We start from the raw sequence: 17,434 nt of genomic DNA on the forward strand, positions 1-17,434 counted from the left end.
TTCAGCTCACTTGTTAATACAGTTTGATTACTTTTTTTATAAATATAATTGTGCCTATGTCACAAGTGATAATTCAATAAAGGTATTTAAAAAAGGAAATCTTTTTTATGGTACAGTTGAACATATTCTAATGTAAGTTATTCCTGCTCATTGAAAAAACCCATGAGTTTTTGGCTTTGGCCACCTGGGTGAGAACACAAGCGGTCTATTTAAGTTGGTTGCAATGCAGTTGCAACAAACATCTGATCATCAACCCACATTCAGCAAAAATCATTTCAGTGATTCACTGAATTTACTGAGGGTAAGTAAATACTTGCCCTACAGCACAACTTTGCCCTTTTCTCCACTGTAGTGCAAGCTCTGAGTTGGTATATATAGTTGGGGGGGCACAGCCGATCTCATTAGGGTCAAAGCCCCCTACTTGGGTGGGTTTAACTAGTGTAGCTGTCAGTCTGTTGTGCTGTAGGGCAAGTATTTACTTCCCTCAGTAAATTCAGTGAATTCCTTAAACTATTTTCACTGAATGAGGGTCGACGATCCAGTGTTTGCTGCAATTGCATTGCAACAAACTAATATAGACTACTGCATGCTGCCTCAGGCACTGCTATGTCTTCTGTGCTTGATAGTTGCAATGATTTTGTTGTCCCTTTCCTGAGACTGAGAATATGGGTACTGAAATGGATTGTGGGGTGTCAGTGGTTTCAAGAGCACCACAAGCTCAAAGGCCTGCTGTTGCTGTTAGAAACCTACTGCAGGACCCCAGAGAGGTGGTCTGTCCACATGCACATGCAGATGATTCCATCAAATATCTTGAAAACTGATGCTTCACTGGCAAGATGGAGAGCTCACATGAGCATCATCATGGTGCAGGGTATATTCTTGGCCCTTTGTCTCTTTGAAAGAATGGTAAACCTCACTAAGTTAGATCAAGAGCAGTGCTCCCAACCCTGAAGACCTCACCTCATGCAGGCAACCAGTACCTTGTGTGACAAGCAAGGGGAAGAGACAAGGTTCCCTGTGCAGAACAGCAATACTCACCTGACATTGGGTCATAAAGAAGGGCATCTATTTCTCACCAGTTCACATCACTTGAAAGTGAAAGAGCTGATGGATGCTCTGAGGTGGGCCTACAACAGATTCCCAGAGCTCTGGATTTAGATGCCATGGCAGCTCAGGGTCTTCAGTTAGTGGGGTGCTTTAAAAATTGACTTGTTTGCCATTTTGGAAAATGTCCTCTTTCCCCTCTCTCTTTTACTTCAGCCTGACAAATGGAAGGTAGCAGTGGATGTTTTCTCCCCATAGTATGGTTTGAGAGATTCTTCTAAACCTTCAGCTTTACTAAACATCTTTTAAGACAAAACATAAATACAAAAAGGCAATATACAGTAAGACATTAAACACTGAGAGAATCTAAATGCAAAATAGAAAATATTGTACAAAGTTATGCAATACAAAGTTTGTGTCTTTCGGCTTTTCCCGGTTAGGGGTCGCCACAGCTGAACTCCGGTCCGCTAATGATTGGCAGTAGATTTTTACATGCTGGCTTGCCGGGCCTAATGCACAACCTTCAATGAAGGAACGCCCATTCACGCATGTCACCCCACAGAAGACGCTCTAACTGAGAATCGAACGGGCAACATCTAACTGTGAGGTGACAAAGCTACCGCAGCACCACCACCACCACAGCTTATGCAATACAAAGTACGTAGGCCAAACCATTTAAAATAAAATTCACAGTGTTGCCATTCTGTGGAATATAATGATTTCGAAGCTCTATTTCTTCTGTTTTTTTTTCTTTGTATAAGAATTTAGTATCTTGCTGTTTTGCCTTGGAGTGTACTGTATTATACTGTATGCCATCTTGTTGGGCATGTTCACTACAGAGCTTTTCTTTCTAGGCCTTCACCAAAAAGGGGCCTGTCATGACCCAGTCAACTTTCCTGGTAACCAAATGCTAAGAAATAAATAAATAAATAAAATTAATTACTTAATTAATAAAATAAAAAAAAATACTATTGGAAGTATCTACAGAAGCATACTAAAGCTAAAGACTCCTGCAGCCACTGTGGTAGCAAGTTCCACAAGTATTGTGACAAATAACAAAACAGTGGTAGCCATATGTTTCCAGATGTACCTGAAAAAAATTATGCTATCTCTAAGTGGTGACAGAGAGCAACACTAAGGAAAGGCAATATAACACAAAAAAACTCCATTGTGAAAGAGTGACCTGTGTAAACTAATGCATAGATTTTATAGAAAATATGATGACAGACTGGATGCCAGTGCAATCACTACAGCATAGGCATACTATGCTGGTAATGCAATGTGCCAGCAAAAAGTCTGACTGCAGAATTTCTAACTACCTATAGAAATTCAGTCTAGGTGTCGCAAAGTCCTATTTCAAAGGTGTTAGAAGGCATTAGTGTAGCCAAGGCAGCAGGAGATGACAGGATGAACAATTACAGAGAGGTTTTAGATGTTGGATCCAGGAAATATAATGAAAGTGGAAGCAACATGACTTGACCACTTCCCTCACCAGGTCGCTGACTGTGACTTGGTTATCTGGGATCACACACAGATTATGCATGGTCAGTCTGTTTTCACCATGAGGTATAAAAAGGTTGACATGAAGTAGCAAACCATATGAATTTCTCAAAGCAGCATGAGCTGTCGTGACCTCTGTTTTGTAAGTTTTGAGCTTCAGCTGATTAACAACTCAAGATCATCTGTAACAGAATGCATGGTCACCATCTTATCCTGGAAAAGAAGAAGTAGAGCCAGGTGTCTTCAGCATCGCAGGGGTATGCTAAACATTTTCCTGTTCCTGAGATCCTCTAAGGCAACAAGGACACCATAAAAAGCAAAGGTGCTAAGATCGAACTGCAATCTAGATTGTGTGCATCGTACAAATTTAATCTTGAGACCACTGTCTGGGTATGGGCCAAGAACTATGATAGACCACAGTAAGAGTGCAAATCCTTGATCAGGATACCAAGATCAATTGTGTTGAATGTTGTAATGTGATTTAGTAGGGCCAGGACAGAGTAACAGTGTTAGTCACTGGCCATCAGGTGATCATTCATCACTTTGATAAGAATGGACTCAGTTCTATGGTAAGAGCAAAAGATTGACTGATTGGGGTCAATGAGTCCATTGACCATAAAACTGGAATCAACTTAAGCACAGAAAACTTTCTTAATTACCTTATGTAAGAAAGGAAGTTTTGAGACAGGTCAGAAATTATGAAAGGTTATTTCATTTCCATTAAGGGTGAATCACCAAAACAACAAGATAAACAATATATATTGGAATCTGCTTATAAAACTACTTCTTCCATTAATTGGAGACTTTTTACTTGGAAATTTTTACATAGATCTTTCTATACACCTTTAATGATGAATAAAATAAATAATAAAGACAACTTATGTAAAAGATGTAATGTAGAAATAAATGCTGATTGGGCACATATGTTTTATGACTGTATAAAATTGAAGGAATATTGGAAGTTAATCAATGATTTTTTGCAGGCCCTTTTCACAGATAATTTCATTGTTTCTAAATCACTTATATTATTTAACACTCCTGTTCCTAAAAGTGTTAAAAAAGTTAAACTTCCCTTATTATGGTCTATTCTAGCAGTGTCTAGAAAAATAATAACCAGAAATTGGATTTCAGATACCCCTCCTTCATTTAATGAATTTAAAAATGTTATGATTGAAGTGTGTCATATGGAATTGATGACAATAAAATCAAGAACTACTAGAAAAACATCTTACTATATTATATGGGATACTTTACAAAACCTGTTAAAAAAATCTTAATTTCAATAGTAAGACATTATAGTTTAATCAATTGATTTGATTTGCAGTGGATGTCTCTGTAAATACTTTGGTTATTTTATTGAATGTTATAATTATTTATATTTTAATTGCTTGTATAAAATTGTTATGATATTTATTTTGTATGTTAAAAACAATAAACTTGTTTAAAAAAAAAAAAGAAATTATGAAAGGCATTTGGATACAGATACGGTTTCTTACTGACGAGAGGTACTCGCAGCCTCCTTCAAAGCAGTTGAAAAAATCTGAGATCTTAAACAGGAATCAGTATCTGACAGATCATCCTGCCCAGTAATCTAGGCTTGCTGCAACAATCCTAGAGGGGTCGAGAGTCCAAACCTAAGTTGCAAAGTGCTTGATTGAAATCACATGTAGAAGCTCTTTATAATCAGAAATGTCCGACACTGCTTAAGAGGAAGAGGCTACGGTGAAGACTAGAGAAATACTAATAAAATGAGGAGAAGGGAATAGATTTTAGTGGCAACCTTGTCAGTGAAATATTAAGCATCTAACTCTCATGGATGAGAAGAAAAGGCCAATCAAATCCCAACTGTCTTTCACCTGAAGGAGCATGGATGGACAATTACTGTTGCTAACATCTCTTTAGACAAATAAGCAGGATTCTTACAAGAGATCTCAGCATAATTCTGAGTTATTTATTTATGTATTTATTAAAATTTGATAAACAGGTAAATGGACTGGTCACCAGATTTTTTTTCAGTCATAACCCAGCCAGATAGGCAGAGAAATTGCAGTCAGTAAACAATGGTATAAGAAATGAAACAGTAGCAGGTTATATTTCAAGTGCATGATGCAGCCAAATATATATATAAGTGCAGTGGCGGCTGGTGACTTCAAATCAAAGGGGGGCTGCAGGAGACAGCTGAATGGGTGGGTTAATGGGAAGGGGTGTGGCCAACTAGAAAGGGGAGGAGCTATGCTAAAAACCACAAAAACTAACTTTAATTAAATATGCTGCCCTGGGTGCCAAACCGTCATTATGAGAGTCCAATCAAGACAAAATGAAGTGTAGAAGAATACAAATATTTCAATGCATTGGCTGCATGACAGCTTACCTGCTGCCTGACAACAACTATCTACTTGTTTCATGGGGAAAACATGATCAAAGTACAAATGAAAAGCAAACAAGAAACAAGCTCAAGATACATTGCTTAAAGGATTACTGTACAGGTTATGGACCACACATGATTGGTATTCTGTTTAGTTTACAGGTAAAGCCTGCAGAGATGACTGGAAGTCTCCAACAAGTGTAATGAGCTTCTTAAAATAATGTAATCCTGTCCTTTATTACAAATACTGTCATATGCATTTCAATACCCAAGGCTTATACATTATCTAGTTAAGTATTCTCTGAATGGCAACAACAGAAAGGCTTTCAATGTTGGCAATTCTTTAACATTATGCTTATTAAAGCTTACTTGCATCTTACAATCTCAGACAAGCTTATCTGATGGTCATTAAAGCATTGCTACTTAAACACAGAGCAACAGGCACTTTGAGTAATAAGCATAAATCAACAGTACAAAAATATGACAGAAATCAGACCATTCTGCAAAATCAAGGACAGATGAAAAGCCACTGTAGTACTTGTGTCTACCTTGGATGGGGGGATACTCTGCACATTTACACTGCAAAACTACTCCTTGCCTTGCTTGGACATATCCAGAGTTACTACATGGGGGAGTAGGATGCAACAAGTATGTCACAATTTGAAATGTCGCTGGCTGACTGTGATGGCCCTGACACATTTGTCATACCTCTCAACCTCAGAGCAAGAAATCTGTACAAAGCCATACAAAGAAGTGGGACAAAGGCCCAAAAATAAGGACAATTTTTAAATATTGCTCTTATAAACTTAGAAAGATAATAGAATAGGTCTTGCATTAGTATGAATTTTCTGAAGGGTATGAAATCTGAAACTCAAATGTCTGTCATTATTTTCTAACTTCAGTCTTTAATAATTTGTCACTAATTTACCAAAAAGAAAACACAATTTTATGAGACATGGACCAGAAATGTGATGCAAAAATATAAAATAGCCACACAATACAGCTGGGAACCTGTCAAAGAAGGGACACTTTAATATTAGTACTGCTAACTTGAGCAGCTGACAAAATAAAAGAATCTACATGCATTTCTGAAATAAAAGTAATCTATAACTCTGATTATTACAGTTATTTCTTAACTGAAAACCCTCCATGTTTTCTTCCAAAATTGCTATTTTGCGGAGGGATTATTAGGGGGATAAGCAACATTTTGAGCCAAAATCAGGGACAGTTGAGAGGTTTGGCTATGTCTAATTTTATAAAGCAATTTATTTGCATGTACCTCTCAACCTGTTAATGCAATATATCTGGACAAGGCCAAATATATTGGGGGAACATATAAACAGTACTAAAAATTGCTCTTGTATAAACTGAGACAGTTGATAGAATAACAGGTCTTACTTTAGCATGCATTTTTCTGAAGATTATGAAGTCTGAAACTCAGTGTGTCATTATTTAGTGACTTAATTCCTAAATGATTTGCCAGAAAACCAGAAATTTTATGAGGAACAAACCAAAAATAAGAAGCAGAAACCTATTCATTCTTTGAAAATCTGGACAGTTGGGAGGTATAGTTCAGCTGGGACTGTCTTTGAGTTTGCCGCCCTTCCCCCTCACAAAAATCATGGTCGAAGGGAGCCTACCCCTGCAGCCATTCCAATGATCCATTACTTGGCTATTTCACTCCATTTACCATAAACACTAATGTGCATACTGCTTTACTTCTATGATGATTTGGACTTCATTAGAAAGTTTTATTTTGCATTTTACAGCACAAACACTAAGACATCTGCTAAACAAAGCAATGCAGTCTCACAATGAAAACAGACTTAGCATTAAAACTTCTCTGCCCTTGAAACTCACATTCATTGAAACAGCATTGAAACTCACATTCAAATAAAATACATTTTGCCAGTGGCAGATAAAGATTAATTCTGGACTGTTTTCAAATCATAGGCCCCTTGCTTATGAAACATACATGTGCTCTTTGATACACCTTTCTGATTGTACTAAATTATATTCCTTGTACAATACAGTACAGTTGTTAGAGGGCATTTTACATTTATTAAACAATGAAACAAAACGCATGCACCAATAATAACAAAACTGCCCAATTCAGAACATTTTTCCAGTAAATAATGAAACAAAATGCATGCACCCATACTGACAAAACTGCCCAGTTCAGTACATTTCCATCATAAAAGTCTACTCAAACTTCTACAGTCCACCATTATCAGTAAATATGCACAATTCTACAGTCCACCATTATCAGTAAATATGCACAATCTCTGAAGAAGAAAAAGGCATCTAAATAATTCCACATTAAAGAAATCTGTAACTAATGAAGAGGTTGCTGCTAGCAAACACTTTTATATTTCATGGTTTCAGCAAAAAATAAAGTGTCTGTTGCACCTGAGGAATAAATTGCCTATATTACATTAAAAAAATGAAAAGCTAGTAATATTGCAATAGGAAATGGATGGCAAACTGATAACAGGCTCATAGTTAGTATATTCGCCAAGGAGGACATTCTCAGTATGGCAGCATCCACCCCTTGTGGGAGTAGAACACAGAGTACAGCAGCATGACAGCACACATAGCTAAATAGTTCTGAATGAGAGTATTATTCCTCTGTAAGTTAGTTGGCAAACAAAAGTTGCTCCTTATCCATTGCCCATTGTTCTGGAATCAAGTGCCAGTTACTTTGCTGGTGAAGGGTGAAGTGTTCTTTTGGCTTGGATTTAAATGTTTGCAATGTACATTGTTCTCTAACCTCAGCTGATGGGTGGTCTCTAATGGTGGGACCGAGTTTAGAGAAAGCTATTTCACCCATCATGGTTTTATACCTTAGCTTGTTAAATGCAGAATATATATTTTGCTCCTGAATGTGCAGTTAGTTGGGATTTTAGATCATAAGGGTAGGCAATTAACTTGTTTAAGTATTTTAAAAAGTAATGAGCTGAATAGGGGGTTTGCTCTAAGGTTGACAGCTAGCCAGATGAAGCTTGATAACATTGATAATAACTCACAGCGATACATATGAGCATCTACAAAGAAAGCAAATATACAGTCTTATTTTTTTACTGTATGTATTTTATGTGAGTTGGAGGGTTGATGGAAGGTAAGAAGGGGAAACTCATATTCAAGTCTTGGTAAGAATATGTTCCTTGCTAAGAAGAAACTCACCCTGGTTGGAGACTGCTTGGGTCTCACTCCTGAGGAGAACAAATGGACCTACTGGGCAAAGGAAGGGGAGCCACTGGCAGGAGACAATGGACAAAAACAAATCAAGGAAATTAAACCAAAATAAATAAGCCATAGGAGGTTACTATGCTAACAAACCTAGACCCTTTTTAAACCTAGCCATCCATGCCCCAGTTTTCCTATTTATCAATGCCCACAGACTAGAATGGCTTTGGTGTGTGCCTGTGCATTAAGGCATCTACAAGCTGCCCCTATCCATAAGGGACACAGGTGACAATCTGGGGTGAATTTGCAATTTCCCATCCATTGGTCCAAATTGCTTTTGAATAGGCTTAGGTAAGAGGTCTGCTTCACCTAAATGGGGAGTCTGTTCCAGAGAACAGGTAATCTCTGAGACACATATCTGTCCCTCCAATGTGTTTTGTTTGTCTTACAGATAAGGTTTAGATAATTAGAACAGGTAAATCTAGTGCAGTTTGTTTTGTGAATGTGTAGCAGATCCACCAGAGTAAGACTGGAGAATGCTTTGTAAGTTAGGAGATAAACTACAGAGACTGGACCTTGAGGCAATGTACATAGGGCATATTATTTATACCCTGTATTCTTTTAGTGAGAAACCTCTGTGGCCGCTCCAGCTGTTGCAAATGCCTGGTCAGGTACATGCCAAAAGATGCATTGCACTTGATTATTGGTTCAATTAGAGCTGAGTATAGTAGGACTATAATCTCCTTAGATCTGGATGCCATGTCCTTACTTATAAGTTCTGCATCATAGAAAGGTTTACTCACTGCCGTGGACACATGGTGATCAAAGTTCAGGTTACTGTCAATCTGAGTTCCAAAGTCCCTTATCAGTGGATCTTTCCTTACAGGGGAATGTTATCAATGTTGTAATTGTCAGGTGTAGTCATATTCTCAAAAGACATCATTATACATTTTTTGTACTTGGTTTTTGGCTATAGTTCTGGCACCAGTTAGTTGTCTGCATCAGACTTTCCTGGAGGATAGCTACATCTTTGGAGGATTCAATGATTGCATCCAGCTTGCAGTCATCAGCAAATTTGCTCAGCCAAAGGCCATCTACATTTGCCTTGACTTCAGGGAAGTGTATTCTGAATAGGAGATGTCTTATGTATTTGTTTATTAGGTTCACAATAATTCTTTTCATGGCCATGTATATAAGACTAATCAAACTTATGGGTCTGTAGTTCTCTGGGACTGTTGATGGTCCCCCTTTGTATAGCAAGTTGACCATTGCAGTCTTCCATTCCCAAGGGACAAAGCCTGTCTGGAGGCTGTGGTTGAATAGAGATTCTAGTTGGCCTGACAGGTAATGTTTCAAGCTATTTAGGAGGCATCCTGGGATAGTATCAGGACCCATTATTGTAGTGTTTTTAGCTCTGGAAAGTGCAGTGAGGACCTGTTCTTTACTAATAGCTGGGAAGAAATGGAAGAAGATATTTCCTGGGGGGTAACTGGAGATGATAGGAGAGTGAAATTTAAGTTAAATTTACCAGCCAGTAAATTTGCCATAGCCTTCAGTTTGGTATAGGGAGCTCTGGTTACTATTAGCTTAGCACACTGAAGAGTGTTTCTCTTAAGGCTGCATACATAAATGAAAAATGAAAATGCCTTGTGATTATACTTAGCCTGGGAGGTTATTTTTGTCTTAAAGTTGGGTTAATTAGACTTCATTAGTCTCCTGAGTTGCTTATTGAGACTGATGAGGGAGTTTTCTGTCTGTTGGGAATAGCTCTTCCTATTTTTAAACAAGATTTTCTTTCTTTTGTTGTACAACCTATTTATACTGGAATTCCACCAAGGGGACTTGCTTTTGGAGTTTGTCCTAAGGTTATTTCAATTTGACATCATATAAAATATTTTAAAAAGCTACATACTATACAGATCTGGTCTAGCTAGGTAGGTGTATTAAGAGGCAAGAAAAAGTTGCATGAGCACCATTTTTATCCAAGTCCTTTTCTTTTTAAAGCAGATTTTAAAGATAAGCCTGATCTACAAAGACTATGTTTCCAGTTAGTCAGAATGATAAAATACTGTCCAGACTACCTTATAAACATTTAACTGTTGTATAAGGGATTCAGAAACAGCAAAATTAATAACAGCACACAATATTCATTTCTAGCATACATATCAATAGTTCTAAATTACCCACAAGCTAAGTGGTTCTTAAGTACTGAATCAGAAAGACCAACTGACTATTTTATGTCAGTGATGCACCATGTTTTCTACAGCAGAGGAGGGAACGCATTCCACAAATAAATCTCTTATGTTTTCAACAAAGAAAGTTCTGAAAAAAATGTCTTTATCAAAAATTCAAGCCTGCAAGGTAGAAAACTGTCAGATGGATCAATGAAAATCTGCTCTCACTCATGATACAAAACTACTACTGTATCTAGATTACTCGTGATGTAGTACAAAGTTGTTACCTCTGTATATAGGACATCATGGCTAGTGTTCTGTATCCTGTGTTGTAACAAGCTCTGTAAATACTTAAACAAATCCAGCTCTTTGAATGAGAAAACACATCTGAATATAATATTTTAATCTTCGCATGTCACTTCTAGCAGATCAAATTTATTAAAAGTCTTAGCTTCACTTCATATTTTGGAAAATATTTGAAGGTGTATTCATGATTAATCCAAAGTGATAAGCGATTTATCCTTCTTTTCCAAGACTTGGTACTGAACATAATGAAACAAAGATGGTACAAAAATAAAAGGTTTATGTTTAGTAAGTAAGAAAACCATTTTCATCAAATGGGAACGAGAAAAAACAGTCCTTTATGCAGTGTAAAATTCATCAATCTGCACTGCTGTATTTTTCAAAGCACAAAAGTGACTTTACACCAATGTCATTGAGGATAAAGGTATTGTACGATAACTATTTTTGCTAACCTGTCTAGTAGCCAGGCCTTGAGAAAAGACAAAAATACGTCTAGTCCTAATATGGTAAAAATGTGTTTCCATTGAGATCAAAGTAAATGATCGGGGATGATGTGTTGACAATGGGAATGTTAACATCTATTACCACAGCAACAATGGTGCAGAATTTTAGCATATTAGTATAAGCTCCCTCTTTAGTAAACATGTACTGGTACATATCACTAGTTGCTATGGATACTAACGATATTAAATTTAGAAATATTACTTCAAATACCTTGACAAAGATAGCAGTTTGATTTGCAGATCTATAATTCTCAAAACAACAAACATCATTGCCCTTAAAATAGGAAAAATGTAGCTGCCTTCCACAATTCTGAAACATACCAAGAAGAAAGTGTTTTTGAGAAACAGAAGGTAAAGTATGGTTACTAATTTGCAATAAAAAATTCTGGGAACTCATCTAGATGAAGTACTGAATTAACATTAATACCTTTAATGAGATGCTGTAGCAGCATTTTACTCATTGCTTCACTTCTTAAATCAACAGTGATTTTTTTATGCTTTTACATTTTTAAGCTTCATTTCCATCTGCTCCCAGACATGTTTTTTAATGTACATCCTACAAGATGGCAGTATTTGATTTTTCTGTAAGATTTGCAAGCACCTCTGAAAGACACCCTTACAGCTGCTTGAGCCCCAGTTGCTCAAATTCCACTTACAGCCAGTGGTTTGAGTGGCTGGAGTGTTACCCCATGTGCCCACCTAGCGGAACAGTTGCACAAACTTGAATGTAAGCTCATGGGCGCAGCTGCAGCAATGGTTGGACTCCATCAGGGTCTCACTGTTTAACTGGTAAGAGGGGAATGGCAATGGGGAGGGGGGCTTTAGGTTTAGGGTGGGGAGTGAAATTTTACTTTTAGGGAAAGAATGGCCATTAGTACAGAGTTGCCATAATGGTTAAGGTTTTTGCCTGTAGGGTAGAGGATACAGGGTATGATTCTGCCCTCTAGTCATTAGGTATCTTGTAGCAGTCTGCATACTGATAGCCTTAGTATTCGCCTATGCCATGTGACTTATATTGCATTATGTTATTACTTGTTCCTTGAATTTATATTTTAGGACTGAGTCTGAAAAATGTCCAGGAGGATCAAAACTCTATGCCAAATAAAAATCCATAATTAAATCATTAATTATTGAATTCTAAAACCAATTGTTTTAAATTACATTTCCATATACTCAAATTTAGATTGCCATGTTAGCCTATTTATAAGCCTCTACAGCTATCAGTGCCTTTTTCTGTGCAATTCATTTTTAATTAGTGTGATTAAAATATCTTTCTTTTTCTACTAGGAGTATTTCTTCACCCAAAATGTCATTTTTATCAAAGGTTAAAGTTTATTTACTTTTCCATATTTTATTGTCATAAAATCTGAGTGGCATCATATACTTAGAATTGTTTTCCTCTACTTCTGCCTCTTTTTACATCGTATTTTGCTTTTGTTAATCTCTGTTGAGTGATATGGGTATGATCCAACATCAGTCATATAATGTCTTCTCCAGATATTTAAGGACCAAAAAAGATCTCTGCTGATACTGCCAAATCTTGACACTTTCTATGGCATAGGATTCTTTTTCTGGAAAAAACATGTCCAAATAAATAAATAAATAAATAAATAAATAAACCTGAAGCCCCTGCAAGCTTCTCTGTGATTGTTTCAGTCAAAACTGAGAAGATACAAAATATGTGCAGTGTCAACCAAAATAAACTTGAAAATAGTAAAAATAAATCCCACTGGTTTAAATGACAATATGTCTATTGCTCTTGTGTTAAGTACAAAAGCTACTAAATTATAAATTGTTCAACCATCACTTACAGTTATAATGTTGTTTGGTATATATGCATATACACAAATTAGGTGTGCCTTGTTTGTAACAAGACTTCAGTTTTCTGCGTACTGTCTCATATACCTGGGTTCTTTAACAGAAAAAAAATAGAAAAGAAGAGGTTCAATTGATTCATTAACTGCACTCAATGAAAATGGTTTTTAGATAGTATATAATGCCTTGGTGTTGGTTTGTAATTATTCTGATGAAGTCTCTTTTGGGAGATAAAAGTGCTCAGTGTTTTACGGTATACTATTAAATTGTTTTTAGATCATTTGTTGACTTTCTGTGGTGTTTATTTTTACTATTTTCAAGTGTTTTTCACTGGTGCTGCACCTATTTTGTATCTTTCAAGTTTTGAGTGGTGATCGAGGGCTTTCATGGATTCCCTAGATGAATTTCCTATTTCCAGCGATTGGGCAGAATGCTCAGATTTCAACCAGCTTAAGGAGAACTTTGTGTCTTTAAAAGGTGACCTTATTAGATTGATTGAGCTGTTCACCCAATCAGAAGAGAGAGAGAGGACAAAGGTTTCTTAAGGAAAGAGGGGGTGGCAGCCTCCTCTCCACTGCTCAGTTTGTACTTGCTGCTGAAAATTCAAAGAGAGGAGAAACTGCAGTTTTGGATTTAAATACAATCTTTAGAGCTAGTTCTTCTAAGCCTGTGTTGAATGCTGAACTTTCTTCCACTAACCAGAAAAATGGAGCAGCTGCAAATGAGGAGTTCCTGTTACAATGACCACAGACTTATCTGTGCAGCTGCAGATACTGTTTTTGTACAATCTAATGAATTTATGTGTCCTATACCAGAGTAGCCTGGTTCTGAAATGTCTGGGAACATGAGGACGATACTAAACTCAATTTTAAGACTCTTTTAGATAAAACTGTTGTGTTTCATACTGCTAATGATGTAAAACAATGCAGCAAGCCTTGGTGTTAACCAGAGTGTTGGTTCAACTTTAAGAGACATTGTGTTTCAGTTTAAGAAACAGCTGCTTTAGTTTAAAAGTACACAGGTAGAAAATAACTATTTAAGACCGTGCATCCATTTGAACATTGTCCCCCAAGGATTAAGATGGTACAAGTTTCCATTTGGTTTGTTTTACAAAGAGGAAATTGTTACTGATTTCATTGGCTTATTTGACAAATATGGACTAGAAACAGTGCACAAGATCATTAAATACACTGCAATATTCCTGGATAACTTTAGTCAGGAAATAGAACAATTATATCAGGTTATTTTGAAAAATTCTTTATTTAAGCAATATAAGAATTTGTATGAGAGTATTGTTACTAGGGATGAGAAAAATGTACTGAACTATTCTCAAAGAAAAAAAAGGAAGCTAGAAAGGGACATTAAGGAATATCACAGCAAAAATGTTTATCTCACAGCAGCCCCCCCCCTATTATCTTTATCTTTTATCTTTACATTCTATCTATCTATTATCTTTACAAATAATAATATTCCATCTAAATTTTCATTGAATACCTTCTAAAATCAGAGCATCACCTTTCTTGTAGGAGCAAATCAACATGCTGTACTCAATGGTGGGTCAAACATATGTTATAAACAGCCTCAAAAGACAATTATTATTTCTTGTTGTAAAGTTCTTAAAATTAAGCCAATCATTTTTAATACTTTAGCTTTAATTTTTAAAGCATTAATCCTATAGTTAAAATTACTACATATAATTATGCCTAAATCCTTATATTCTGTCAACTTCTGTAACTTGTGGGGGACTAAGTTATTTGATATTCAACCATTGGTTTCCAAAATACAAAGTAGCACATTTATCTTTATTAACTTTTAGTCCAGTTAAGTCTAACTATTCAGTCACCAAATGCATGTAACCATTGAAATGATCAATATCTTCTGTTGATGTAATGACAAAGCCTTTATATAATTTGTATACTTGGCCATCCAAACATTAGATAACTTAGGAATAAATGAAAACACCAGGTTGAATAGTACTGGATCTACAATCGAGCCCTGGGGAACTCTTTGTTCACTTCAAGCCAGCTAGGTGTAAAATTTCCTATCCTTGCTCTCAACAGTGTACCACAAAGCCATTTAGCCACCCAGCAAACATTGTATGGATTGACTTTGTGTTTGAGCATGGCATTAATGATAGCAGAATGAGGAACACTGTCAAAAACCTTAGACAAATCCAAATAGAACAGCACAACAGACATGCCCACATATAATACAATTGTCACTGGGTCATAAAATTCAATGAAATTACTGAATGTAAAACTTTATTTATTCTTTTTTTTTTTGTGAAACCATGTTGAGTGAGGTCCATTAAACATCCCTAAAAATCTTGACTGAGAAAGGAAAGCAGACACCTTTCAAAACTCTTCCTTACCAGTGAAGTAAGACTGATAGGTCTACAATTACATACATTGTCCATTGGGCCCCAGTTATAAATTGGAATTATGTCCACAAGTTTTTTAACTAGCAGAAACAGTGCCAGAATACAAGAGGTTATTAGAAAATCAAGTAATAGTAGACAAAATATATTTACTGCAATATACCCAGAAAATGCCTGGAATATTATCAGCTCTCATACCACTATCATGTTTAATATGGATCAAAGATGTTCACACAAGGGTCAGAATGAAAACTGAGCACATACAATCATGTTCTATCAACATTATAAGGTCAGAAACATTATCAAACAGTGTAGCATCTTCAGCCAAGAAATGCTCACTGAAGAAACTCGCCAACAATTCTCCAGCAATCAGCTCTTCACATCGAACAAAAATTGGTCCAAAAATGTAACCTTATTACTGATATATCTATCACAAGAGTAAAATTTCTTAGAACAATGGCTACTGAATAAATTATCTTCAAGTGCACTTTTTTCTGATTTCAAAGAAGAATTTAACCTTCTGGAGACTACATTATATGCCTGTTTTAAATCATTTTTATTGAACCTCTTCCAGAGTCCAAATTTCTTCATTTTTTTTCTCAAAAGTTTAGAATGACAGTATTCTACCATGGGGGGGGTGTAGTCATCAGTAAAATATTAGTTATTGTTTTCTTACATCAAGACAAAGGAACTTTACAGATGTTTATAAACTCTTGTCATTTGTTCACAACATTATTTACCTTCAAGGAATGCAAGTCCATAGAATTAATTTATCTAATTAATAATATTCAGATTGAACAACTTAGCCTTATCAAAAATACTCTTGTTGATTTGTATGAAGACTTTAGTCAGTATAGTGAATTCCAAAGCTAAGTGATCTGAATTGCCTAACAAACACAGTTGATTGATCTCAGAAATTTCATCTGGAATGTTTGTAACAGATCAAAGACGATATTTGATCTGTTAGAATAATCAATAATGTGAGGCAAATTATGTAACACACTTAAATCATAAAATTCATTAAACTTCCCACTAACCATCCTATTCCCTGTCCTGTCCATAAACCATAACAACTCCCTCCTGAGATCAATTTTGACCAAGAACTTTTGGCACTTTCCAAAATTAAAAACACTACCTCCATGGGTTGTAGCAAGCAGATCATGCCTGCTCAACCTGCCTGAGATCTGTAAAAGGGTTACTGAGGCCATGAATAAGGGGCCATACAGTCCACACTGTTTATATGGTCCTTGCCAAGGCTATTTAGATTATCAATTGAGCTGGGATTATTGGCAAAATATCATAACTCAAAATGAATGCATAAATAGATCATTGGATTGATAAATGGCTGCCTTGAAGACCTCATACTCTTGATGCTGGGGTTGCTGGTTCTGAAAAAAAAAGTCATCAGTGGAGTCCCACAGAACTCTGTTTTGGGTTGCTTCCTCTTTGGCATACCTTTCTGAGACATAAAAACAGGTATCAATGGGTTACGGTTAATCATGTTTGCTGATTATAGCAAACTGCCAGAGGTTATCAAATCCCTTTCTGATACTCAAATACTCCAGCAAGAGCTGAATCAAACAAATGCTTGGGGGATTAATCATGGGCTTAACCTCATCACCAAGAAATGCAGCATAGTTTCCTTTATAGCATAATTTCTATACATTATAAAGATATCATTCCACTTCAGTTTCACAGTCAATGAAGAATTGGGTACATATATTGATAACAGATTTCATTTGACTAACACATCTCTGTGGCAGTTAGAAAATCCTTCTACTTTTCACAGAACGTATCCTTTGTGGTGTCTCATCCAGGTCTAAAGAACTTGTAGTCACACTTTGTGCATCCGTTACTCATTAACAACCTAAAAAAGCTTCAGACCTTGATGCATACCACATAAATAATCTCTGGTATCAGTATACTTACCTACACTAAAATCCCTGTCCCTTACTCAGTGTCATACAGACTGCTGAGGAGTAATCTAAGCTTATCTGTCTGGGTGATGAATGACCTAGCACTCTTTAAACTCCTTCAATTAACTTGAACCAGTGGTAAAGCCAACACTTGTTCTAAAAAAAACAATGCCTTAACCTATACTACTACATTAACAACACCAAATGGTGTGACAGATACCTGACCCAACGTACCTAAATGTCTACTACTA

The sequence above is a fragment of the Protopterus annectens genome, chromosome 2.part0 (assembly GCF_019279795.1).
Source record: "Protopterus annectens isolate FY-2018-M chromosome 2.part0, PAN1.0, whole genome shotgun sequence".
Classification (NCBI taxonomy): Eukaryota; Metazoa; Chordata; order Ceratodontiformes; family Protopteridae; genus Protopterus; species Protopterus annectens.